The sequence below is a fragment of the Acanthaster planci genome, linkage group LG04 (genome assembly GCF_054643075.1).
Source record: "Acanthaster planci isolate LZ-2023a linkage group LG04, COTS_SCS, whole genome shotgun sequence".
In the NCBI taxonomy this organism is placed as follows: Eukaryota; Metazoa; Echinodermata; class Asteroidea; order Valvatida; family Acanthasteridae; genus Acanthaster; species Acanthaster planci.
The window spans coordinates 18,684,194-18,694,425 of NC_141780.1; positions in this window are offsets into that span (position 1 = coordinate 18,684,194).

The following is a 10,232-nucleotide window of genomic DNA, read 5'->3' on the forward strand; positions in this document are numbered from 1 at the left end:
AGAGGATTGATGCTGATTTATTTTCATTCATTTCCTAAATTTTCGACGGTGACACCGATCCCGACCGTCTTGGGTCCATTTCTTCTCGGTGATGTCAGTATAAAATCTCAGTGTCCGGCGTATAATGTTTATTACTGTTAGTAAGAGACCCAGGGGTGGCACAGTCGGGCGGCACTCGCCTTCCTGTTTTATTGATGAAAATACATTTTCATTTGTTAATAACAACAAATTTCGTTCGCTTTCAACTGCAGAGTAATTTGATATTTGCAAAGAAAAATTCTCGCAAGAGATAAGTCCCACATCTTCTTGGGTTACCCCAAAAGTTGCAACAGATGCATTGCATCTGCCGCTCCTTTTCTTGTGAATGGTTGATCCATCACTTACTCTAGTCAGACAGATCTGAACGAAAAATACAAGCAGGAAAATATTGAAATCAACTCGAAAGAAAGTAACGATCCCTAGATGCTGGAATTTCAAGAACAGAAAACGACATCGAGATTGCAACGGATGTCAAATCAGTATTAGCTTTTGGTTTTACCCCATTGTCGCCCGAGAAGACGCCTCGGCCATCCTGTTCCCCCACGGTAACCCACGTTAGACTTAATTTTGATGAGGCTGACTGAAACTTAATGTTGTCATTTTAATTAATCCCGTGCCTCATTGACATCAGTTTAATATCGAAATTTGTAGTGACAAAAATGGCATAGTCAAGGAGCTCCCTTTATTTTCAAACTCAATACTTCCAAAATGTACCTGTTATTCAAACAGGTTTGTAGGTTATGGGTAGTTCAGTAACGCCTCCTGGGGGATGAGGGCATAAAACCAGACCCTAGCCTCCCCCAAAGAGTAATTCGGCAAACACGACGGACATACAAGAAAATGTCCAAGTGGTCATAATCTCACTAAACATGCAGTTTTACCAGTTAGTTCCTGAATGCCACACAAATACAAGACGGTACACGTATGTAACGTGTGACCCGAAACCTGAGGGCGCTATTTCAAATTAATGAGGGAGAAGCACAGTCGTAAATGGTGCAGACCACTTATTCAGGTGAGAATTTCTGGCAAGCTCATTAGCATTAAAAGTGCCCCCACAGTATCTTTTGAAAAAGGAGATTGTTTGGCCCCCAAAATGGTGAGATTGTGTAAATTCTGGCCACAGTCTTGAATTTACAGTGAAAAAACAGAGGCCAACCTCTTCCAGAGAGTTAACAGGCGCGCCATCGGTCTGATTTTGCACTGTTTTCTATGGACGCCTAATTGGCGCAGTACTGGTGCAAGCATAAACGCATAGACCACCAGGTCCTATTTAATGAAACAACTTGAATCTCCGCTCTCCTTGGTTTTTTTTTTTTTCTTACGATTTTCCTGGATCACCGTCATTTCATGCCAGTAAAGGAAACGAGAGAACCCCCCCAAAAAGGCAAAAATGGCGTGTCTTTCACATAATACTGTGAAAGAGTTGGGACATGTGGGCAGGTGTATCAAGTGGGATGTCGCCTCAGTTTTATTTAGGTTCACTGCACATGCACTGCATGCACATGGAGTTACACGCATACGCGCAACTTCAACCATCGTCCAATGGGAGTCTGCAAATCGTGGCGCATCCGCGTGTATGTGACCAAGTTACTCACGAACCGGAAAGACGTGGTCCGGGGACTTGCCCATATTGATTCGGGTTCATTTAAGAGAAGCTGTCAGGGAGAGCATTCAATATTGACGACCATTTTCTGCTTGAATGTGCCCTTTTGCTTTTGCTACGTGATTTGTGCCGTTTTGATATAAAAATAGTTGGATAATTTTGGATCTATTTTACTGCGCTTGTTCAGGTTAATTTCCTCATCAGTTGGGACCGCAATGGAAATAAGTTAATTTTACTTTTTTGGGACGTTATCCCTACTATTTTTAACTTTCGGAAATCGTTGAGTTTGCTTTTCTTGAGTGTGGAAAGAGTGAATAAATCGAATCAAATACACTATTTCCCGCTACGATCAGGAATAAAAGAGGGCGTGTTTAAAATGAAATCCACAGTTCTTTAGTACTCATGCATCGCATAGGTTCGCAACTTTATGCGCGTTGACGCAGAGCACGCTGAGTACGCGCAACGATTTTAGTCTAGAATGTGTGGTCTTTGCGCGCAAGCCGAACGCGTTAGAACCCGGTTGGAAAACTTAGTGCCACCTGCCTTTCTTTCGCCGGTGAGGGGGCACTTCGGCTCAGGGCGGATAACGTTTCAATCACTCAGTATTTACACACCATTCTGTGCAGTAAGTTGAATGACTTTGTTATCTCCATAATTAATATGAAGAGCAAAAAGCAATATCTCAGAGATGGCCGAGTGGTTAAGCTCGCGGTTATCAGATCGTTAGACGGCGGGTTCGAATCCCAGGAGTGACTTTTTTATTTTCCCGACGCTTGCTGTCAGTAGCTATAAGAGACTCCAATTCACCCCCGTCAAATACCAGCAGTACCTTAGCCTAGCGGATAAGCTCTGCGGCTGGCACTGTCCGCGAAGTCCAGGTGAGCGCCTTAGTACAGGTTCGAGACGTATGGCCGACTCGGTGGCCAGGGCTTAGGGGCCTGTCTCGTTTCCTCCCTTGCATGGTCGCTCGAACCCTTTCTGGGGTTAAATGGATGGGCAGGGAGGAAGTGCGTTGGGCCGGGAACCCCGAGATCCCAGAAGAGTCCTATATGGAAGCCGGTAACTGCGATTCCTTGCGAATTTCAGGAGTCCGTGCGCCTGAATGCTTGGTCAACACCGCATAACTTTTGCATTTTTTCCTCAGCACATTTTTTTCCGTGTCCCTGGGCGCAGAATCCACGAGGCAAGTTTCTAGGTTTGAATACAGTGAGCTAGAGGATTGATGCTGATTTATTTTCATTCATTTCCTAAATTTTCGACGGTGACACCGATCCCGACCGTCTTGGGTCCATTTCTTCTCGGTGATGTCAGTATAAAATCTCAGTGTCCGGCGTATAATGTTTATTACTGTTAGTAAGAGACCCAGGGGTGGCACAGTCGGGCGGCACTCGCCTTCCTGTTTTATTGATGAAAATACATTTTCATTTGTTAATAACAACAAATTTCGTTCGCTTTCAACTGCAGAGTAATTTGATATTTGCAAAGAAAAATTCTCGCAAGAGATAAGTCCCACATCTTCTTGGGTTACCCCAAAAGTTGCAACAGATGCATTGCATCTGCCGCTCCTTTTCTTGTGAATGGTTGATCCATCACTTACTCTAGTCAGACAGATCTGAACGAAAAATACAAGCAGGAAAATATTGAAATCAACTCGAAAGAAAGTAACGATCCCTAGATGCTGGAATTTCAAGAACAGAAAACGACATCGAGATTGCAACGGATGTCAAATCAGTATTAGCTTTTGGTTTTACCCCATTGTCGCCCGAGAAGACGCCTCGGCCATCCTGTTCCCCCACGGTAACCCACGTTAGACTTAATTTTGATGAGGCTGACTGAAACTTAATGTTGTCATTTTAATTAATCCCGTGCCTCATTGACATCAGTTTAATATCGAAATTTGTAGTGACAAAAATGGCATAGTCAAGGAGCTCCCTTTATTTTCAAACTCAATACTTCCAAAATGTACCTGTTATTCAAACAGGTTTGTAGGTTATGGGTAGTTCAGTAACGCCTCCTGGGGGATGAGGGCATAAAACCAGACCCTAGCCTCCCCCAAAGAGTAATTCGGCAAACACGACGGACATACAAGAAAATGTCCAAGTGGTCATAATCTCACTAAACATGCAGTTTTACCAGTTAGTTCCTGAATGCCACACAAATACAAGACGGTACACGTATGTAACGTGTGACCCGAAACCTGAGGGCGCTATTTCAAATTAATGAGGGAGAAGCACAGTCGTAAATGGTGCAGACCACTTATTCAGGTGAGAATTTCTGGCAAGCTCATTAGCATTAAAAGTGCCCCCACAGTATCTTTTGAAAAAGGAGATTGTTTGGCCCCCAAAATGGTGAGATTGTGTAAATTCTGGCCACAGTCTTGAATTTACAGTGAAAAAACAGAGGCCAACCTCTTCCAGAGAGTTAACAGGCGCGCCATCGGTCTGATTTTGCACTGTTTTCTATGGACGCCTAATTGGCGCAGTACTGGTGCAAGCATAAACGCATAGACCACCAGGTCCTATTTAATGAAACAACTTGAATCTCCGCTCTCCTTGGTTTTTTTTTTTTTTTCTTACGATTTTCCTGGATCACCGTCATTTCATGCCAGTAAAGGAAACGAGAGAACCCCCCCAAAAAGGCAAAAATGGCGTGTCTTTCACATAATACTGTGAAAGAGTTGGGACATGTGGGCAGGTGTATCAAGTGGGATGTCGCCTCAGTTTTATTTAGGTTCACTGCACATGCACTGCATGCACATGGAGTTACACGCATACGCGCAACTTCAACCATCGTCCAATGGGAGTCTGCAAATCGTGGCGCATCCGCGTGTATGTGACCAAGTTACTCACGAACCGGAAAGACGTGGTCCGGGGACTTGCCCATATTGATTCGGGTTCATTTAAGAGAAGCTGTCAGGGAGAGCATTCAATATTGACGACCATTTTCTGCTTGAATGTGCCCTTTTGCTTTTGCTACGTGATTTGTGCCGTTTTGATATAAAAATAGTTGGATAATTTTGGATCTATTTTACTGCGCTTGTTCAGGTTAATTTCCTCATCAGTTGGGACCGCAATGGAAATAAGTTAATTTTACTTTTTTTGGGGCGTTATCCCTACTATTTTTAACTTTCGGAAATCGTTGAGTTTGCTTTTCTTGAGTGTGGAAAGAGTGAATAAATCGAATCAAATACACTATTTCCCGCTACGATCAGGAATAAAAGAGGGCGTGTTTAAAATGAAATCCACAGTTCTTTAGTACTCATGCATCGCATAGGTTCGCAACTTTATGCGCGTTGACGCAGAGCACGCTGAGTACGCGCAACGATTTTAGTCTAGAATGTGTGGTCTTTGCGCGCAAGCCGAACGCGTTAGAACCCGGTTGGAAAACTTAGTGCCACCTGCCTTTCTTTCGCCGGTGAGGGGGCACTTCGGCTCAGGGCGGATAACGTTTCAATCACTCAGTATTTACACACCATTCTGTGTAGTAAGTTGAATGACTTTGTTATCTCCATAATTAATATGAAGAGCAAAAAGCAATATCTCAGAGATGGCCGAGTGGTTAAGCTCGCGGTTATCAGATCGTTAGACGGCGGGTTCGAATCCCAGGAGTGACTTTTTTATTTTCCCGACGCTTGCTGTCAGTAGCTATAAGAGACTCCAATTCACCCCCGTCAAATACCAGCAGTACCTTAGCCTAGCGGATAAGCTCTGCGGCTGGCACTGTCCGCGAAGTCCAGGTGAGCGCCTTAGTACAGGTTCGAGACGTATGGCCGACTCGGTGGCCAGGGCTTAGGGGCCTGTCTCGTTTCCTCCCTTGCATGGTCGCTCGAACCCTTTCTGGGGTTAAATGGATGGGCAGGGAGGAAGTGCGTTGGGCCGGGAACCCCGAGATCCCAGAAGAGTCCTATATGGAAGCCGGTAACTGCGATTCCTTGCGAATTTCAGGAGTCCGTGCGCCTGAATGCTTGGTCAACACCGCATAACTTTTGCATTTTTTCCTCAGCACATTTTTTTCCGTGTCCCTGGGCGCAGAATCCACGAGGCAAGTTTCTAGGTTTGAATACAGTGAGCTAGAGGATTGATGCTGATTTATTTTCATTCATTTCCTAAATTTTCGACGGTGACACCGATCCCGACCGTCTTGGGTCCATTTCTTCTCGGTGATGTCAGTATAAAATCTCAGTGTCCGGCGTATAATGTTTATTACTGTTAGTAAGAGACCCAGGGGTGGCACAGTCGGGCGGCACTCGCCTTCCTGTTTTATTGATGAAAATACATTTTCATTTGTTAATAACAACAAATTTCGTTCGCTTTCAACTGCAGAGTAATTTGATATTTGCAAAGAAAAATTCTCGCAAGAGATAAGTCCCACATCTTCTTGGGTTACCCCAAAAGTTGCAACAGATGCATTGCATCTGCCGCTCCTTTTCTTGTGAATGGTTGATCCATCACTTACTCTAGTCAGACAGATCTGAACGAAAAATACAAGCAGGAAAATATTGAAATCAACTCGAAAGAAAGTAACGATCCCTAGATGCTGGAATTTCAAGAACAGAAAACGACATCGAGATTGCAACGGATGTCAAATCAGTATTAGCTTTTGGTTTTACCCCATTGTCGCCCGAGAAGACGCCTCGGCCATCCTGTTCCCCCACGGTAACCCACGTTAGACTTAATTTTGATGAGGCTGACTGAAACTTAATGTTGTCATTTTAATTAATCCCGTGCCTCATTGACATCAGTTTAATATCGAAATTTGTAGTGACAAAAATGGCATAGTCAAGGAGCTCCCTTTATTTTCAAACTCAATACTTCCAAAATGTACCTGTTATTCAAACAGGTTTGTAGGTTATGGGTAGTTCAGTAACGCCTCCTGGGGGATGAGGGCATAAAACCAGACCCTAGCCTCCCCCAAAGAGTAATTCGGCAAACACGACGGACATACAAGAAAATGTCCAAGTGGTCATAATCTCACTAAACATGCAGTTTTACCAGTTAGTTCCTGAATGCCACACAAATACAAGACGGTACACGTATGTAACGTGTGACCCGAAACCTGAGGGCGCTATTTCAAATTAATGAGGGAGAAGCACAGTCGTAAATGGTGCAGACCACTTATTCAGGTGAGAATTTCTGGCAAGCTCATTAGCATTAAAAGTGCCCCCACAGTATCTTTTGAAAAAGGAGATTGTTTGGCCCCCAAAATGGTGAGATTGTGTAAATTCTGGCCACAGTCTTGAATTTACAGTGAAAAAACAGAGGCCAACCTCTTCCAGAGAGTTAACAGGCGCGCCATCGGTCTGATTTTGCACTGTTTTCTATGGACGCCTAATTGGCGCAGTACTGGTGCAAGCATAAACGCATAGACCACCAGGTCCTATTTAATGAAACAACTTGAATCTCCGCTCTCCTTGGTTTTTTTTTTTTTCTTACGATTTTCCTGGATCACCGTCATTTCATGCCAGTAAAGGAAACGAGAGAACCCCCCCAAAAAGGCAAAAATGGCGTGTCTTTCACATAATACTGTGAAAGAGTTGGGACATGTGGGCAGGTGTATCAAGTGGGATGTCGCCTCAGTTTTATTTAGGTTCACTGCACATGCACTGCATGCACATGGAGTTACACGCATACGCGCAACTTCAACCATCGTCCAATGGGAGTCTGCAAATCGTGGCGCATCCGCGTGTATGTGACCAAGTTACTCACGAACCGGAAAGACGTGGTCCGGGGACTTGCCCATATTGATTCGGGTTCATTTAAGAGAAGCTGTCAGGGAGAGCATTCAATATTGACGACCATTTTCTGCTTGAATGTGCCCTTTTGCTTTTGCTACGTGATTTGTGCCGTTTTGATATAAAAATAGTTGGATAATTTTGGATCTATTTTACTGCGCTTGTTCAGGTTAATTTCCTCATCAGTTGGGACCGCAATGGAAATAAGTTAATTTTACTTTTTTGGGACGTTATCCCTACTATTTTTAACTTTCGGAAATCGTTGAGTTTGCTTTTCTTGAGTGTGGAAAGAGTGAATAAATCGAATCAAATACACTATTTCCCGCTACGATCAGGAATAAAAGAGGGCGTGTTTAAAATGAAATCCACAGTTCTTTAGTACTCATGCATCGCATAGGTTCGCAACTTTATGCGCGTTGACGCAGAGCACGCTGAGTACGCGCAACGATTTTAGTCTAGAATGTGTGGTCTTTGCGCGCAAGCCGAACGCGTTAGAACCCGGTTGGAAAACTTAGTGCCACCTGCCTTTCTTTCGCCGGTGAGGGGGCACTTCGGCTCAGGGCGGATAACGTTTCAATCACTCAGTATTTACACACCATTCTGTGCAGTAAGTTGAATGACTTTGTTATCTCCATAATTAATATGAAGAGCAAAAAGCAATATCTCAGAGATGGCCGAGTGGTTAAGCTCGCGGTTATCAGATCGTTAGACGGCGGGTTCGAATCCCAGGAGTGACTTTTTTATTTTCCCGACGCTTGCTGTCAGTAGCTATAAGAGACTCCAATTCACCCCCGTCAAATACCAGCAGTACCTTAGCCTAGCGGATAAGCTCTGCGGCTGGCACTGTCCGCGAAGTCCAGGTGAGCGCCTTAGTACAGGTTCGAGACGTATGGCCGACTCGGTGGCCAGGGCTTAGGGGCCTGTCTCGTTTCCTCCCTTGCATGGTCGCTCGAACCCTTTCTGGGGTTAAATGGATGGGCAGGGAGGAAGTGCGTTGGGCCGGGAACCCCGAGATCCCAGAAGAGTCCTATATGGAAGCCGGTAACTGCGATTCCTTGCGAATTTCAGGAGTCCGTGCGCCTGAATGCTTGGTCAACACCGCATAACTTTTGCATTTTTTCCTCAGCACATTTTTTTCCGTGTCCCTGGGCGCAGAATCCACGAGGCAAGTTTCTAGGTTTGAATACAGTGAGCTAGAGGATTGATGCTGATTTATTTTCATTCATTTCCTAAATTTTCGACGGTGACACCGATCCCGACCGTCTTGGGTCCATTTCTTCTCGGTGATGTCAGTATAAAATCTCAGTGTCCGGCGTATAATGTTTATTACTGTTAGTAAGAGACCCAGGGGTGGCACAGTCGGGCGGCACTCGCCTTCCTGTTTTATTGATGAAAATACATTTTCATTTGTTAATAACAACAAATTTCGTTCGCTTTCAACTGCAGAGTAATTTGATATTTGCAAAGAAAAATTCTCGCAAGAGATAAGTCCCACATCTTCTTGGGTTACCCCAAAAGTTGCAACAGATGCATTGCATCTGCCGCTCCTTTTCTTGTGAATGGTTGATCCATCACTTACTCTAGTCAGACAGATCTGAACGAAAAATACAAGCAGGAAAATATTGAAATCAACTCGAAAGAAAGTAACGATCCCTAGATGCTGGAATTTCAAGAACAGAAAACGACATCGAGATTGCAACGGATGTCAAATCAGTATTAGCTTTTGGTTTTACCCCATTGTCGCCCGAGAAGACGCCTCGGCCATCCTGTTCCCCCACGGTAACCCACGTTAGACTTAATTTTGATGAGGCTGACTGAAACTTAATGTTGTCATTTTAATTAATCCCGTGCCTCATTGACATCAGTTTAATATCGAAATTTGTAGTGACAAAAATGGCATAGTCAAGGAGCTCCCTTTATTTTCAAACTCAATACTTCCAAAATGTACCTGTTATTCAAACAGGTTTGTAGGTTATGGGTAGTTCAGTAACGCCTCCTGGGGGATGAGGGCATAAAACCAGACCCTAGCCTCCCCCAAAGAGTAATTCGGCAAACACGACGGACATACAAGAAAATGTCCAAGTGGTCATAATCTCACTAAACATGCAGTTTTACCAGTTAGTTCCTGAATGCCACACAAATACAAGACGGTACACGTATGTAACGTGTGACCCGAAACCTGAGGGCGCTATTTCAAATTAATGAGGGAGAAGCACAGTCGTAAATGGTGCAGACCACTTATTCAGGTGAGAATTTCTGGCAAGCTCATTAGCATTAAAAGTGCCCCCACAGTATCTTTTGAAAAAGGAGATTGTTTGGCCCCCAAAATGGTGAGATTGTGTAAATTCTGGCCACAGTCTTGAATTTACAGTGAAAAAACAGAGGCCAACCTCTTCCAGAGAGTTAACAGGCGCGCCATCGGTCTGATTTTGCACTGTTTTCTATGGACGCCTAATTGGCGCAGTACTGGTGCAAGCATAAACGCATAGACCACCAGGTCCTATTTAATGAAACAACTTGAATCTCCGCTCTCCTTGGTTTTTTTTTTTTTCTTACGATTTTCCTGGATCACCGTCATTTCATGCCAGTAAAGGAAACGAGAGAACCCCCCCAAAAAGGCAAAAATGGCGTGTCTTTCACATAATACTGTGAAAGAGTTGGGACATGTGGGCAGGTGTATCAAGTGGGATGTCGCCTCAGTTTTATTTAGGTTCACTGCACATGCACTGCATGCACATGGAGTTACACGCATACGCGCAACTTCAACCATCGTCCAATGGGAGTCTGCAAATCGTGGCGCATCCGCGTGTATGTGACCAAGTTACTCACGAACCGGAAAGACGTGGTCCGGGGACTTGC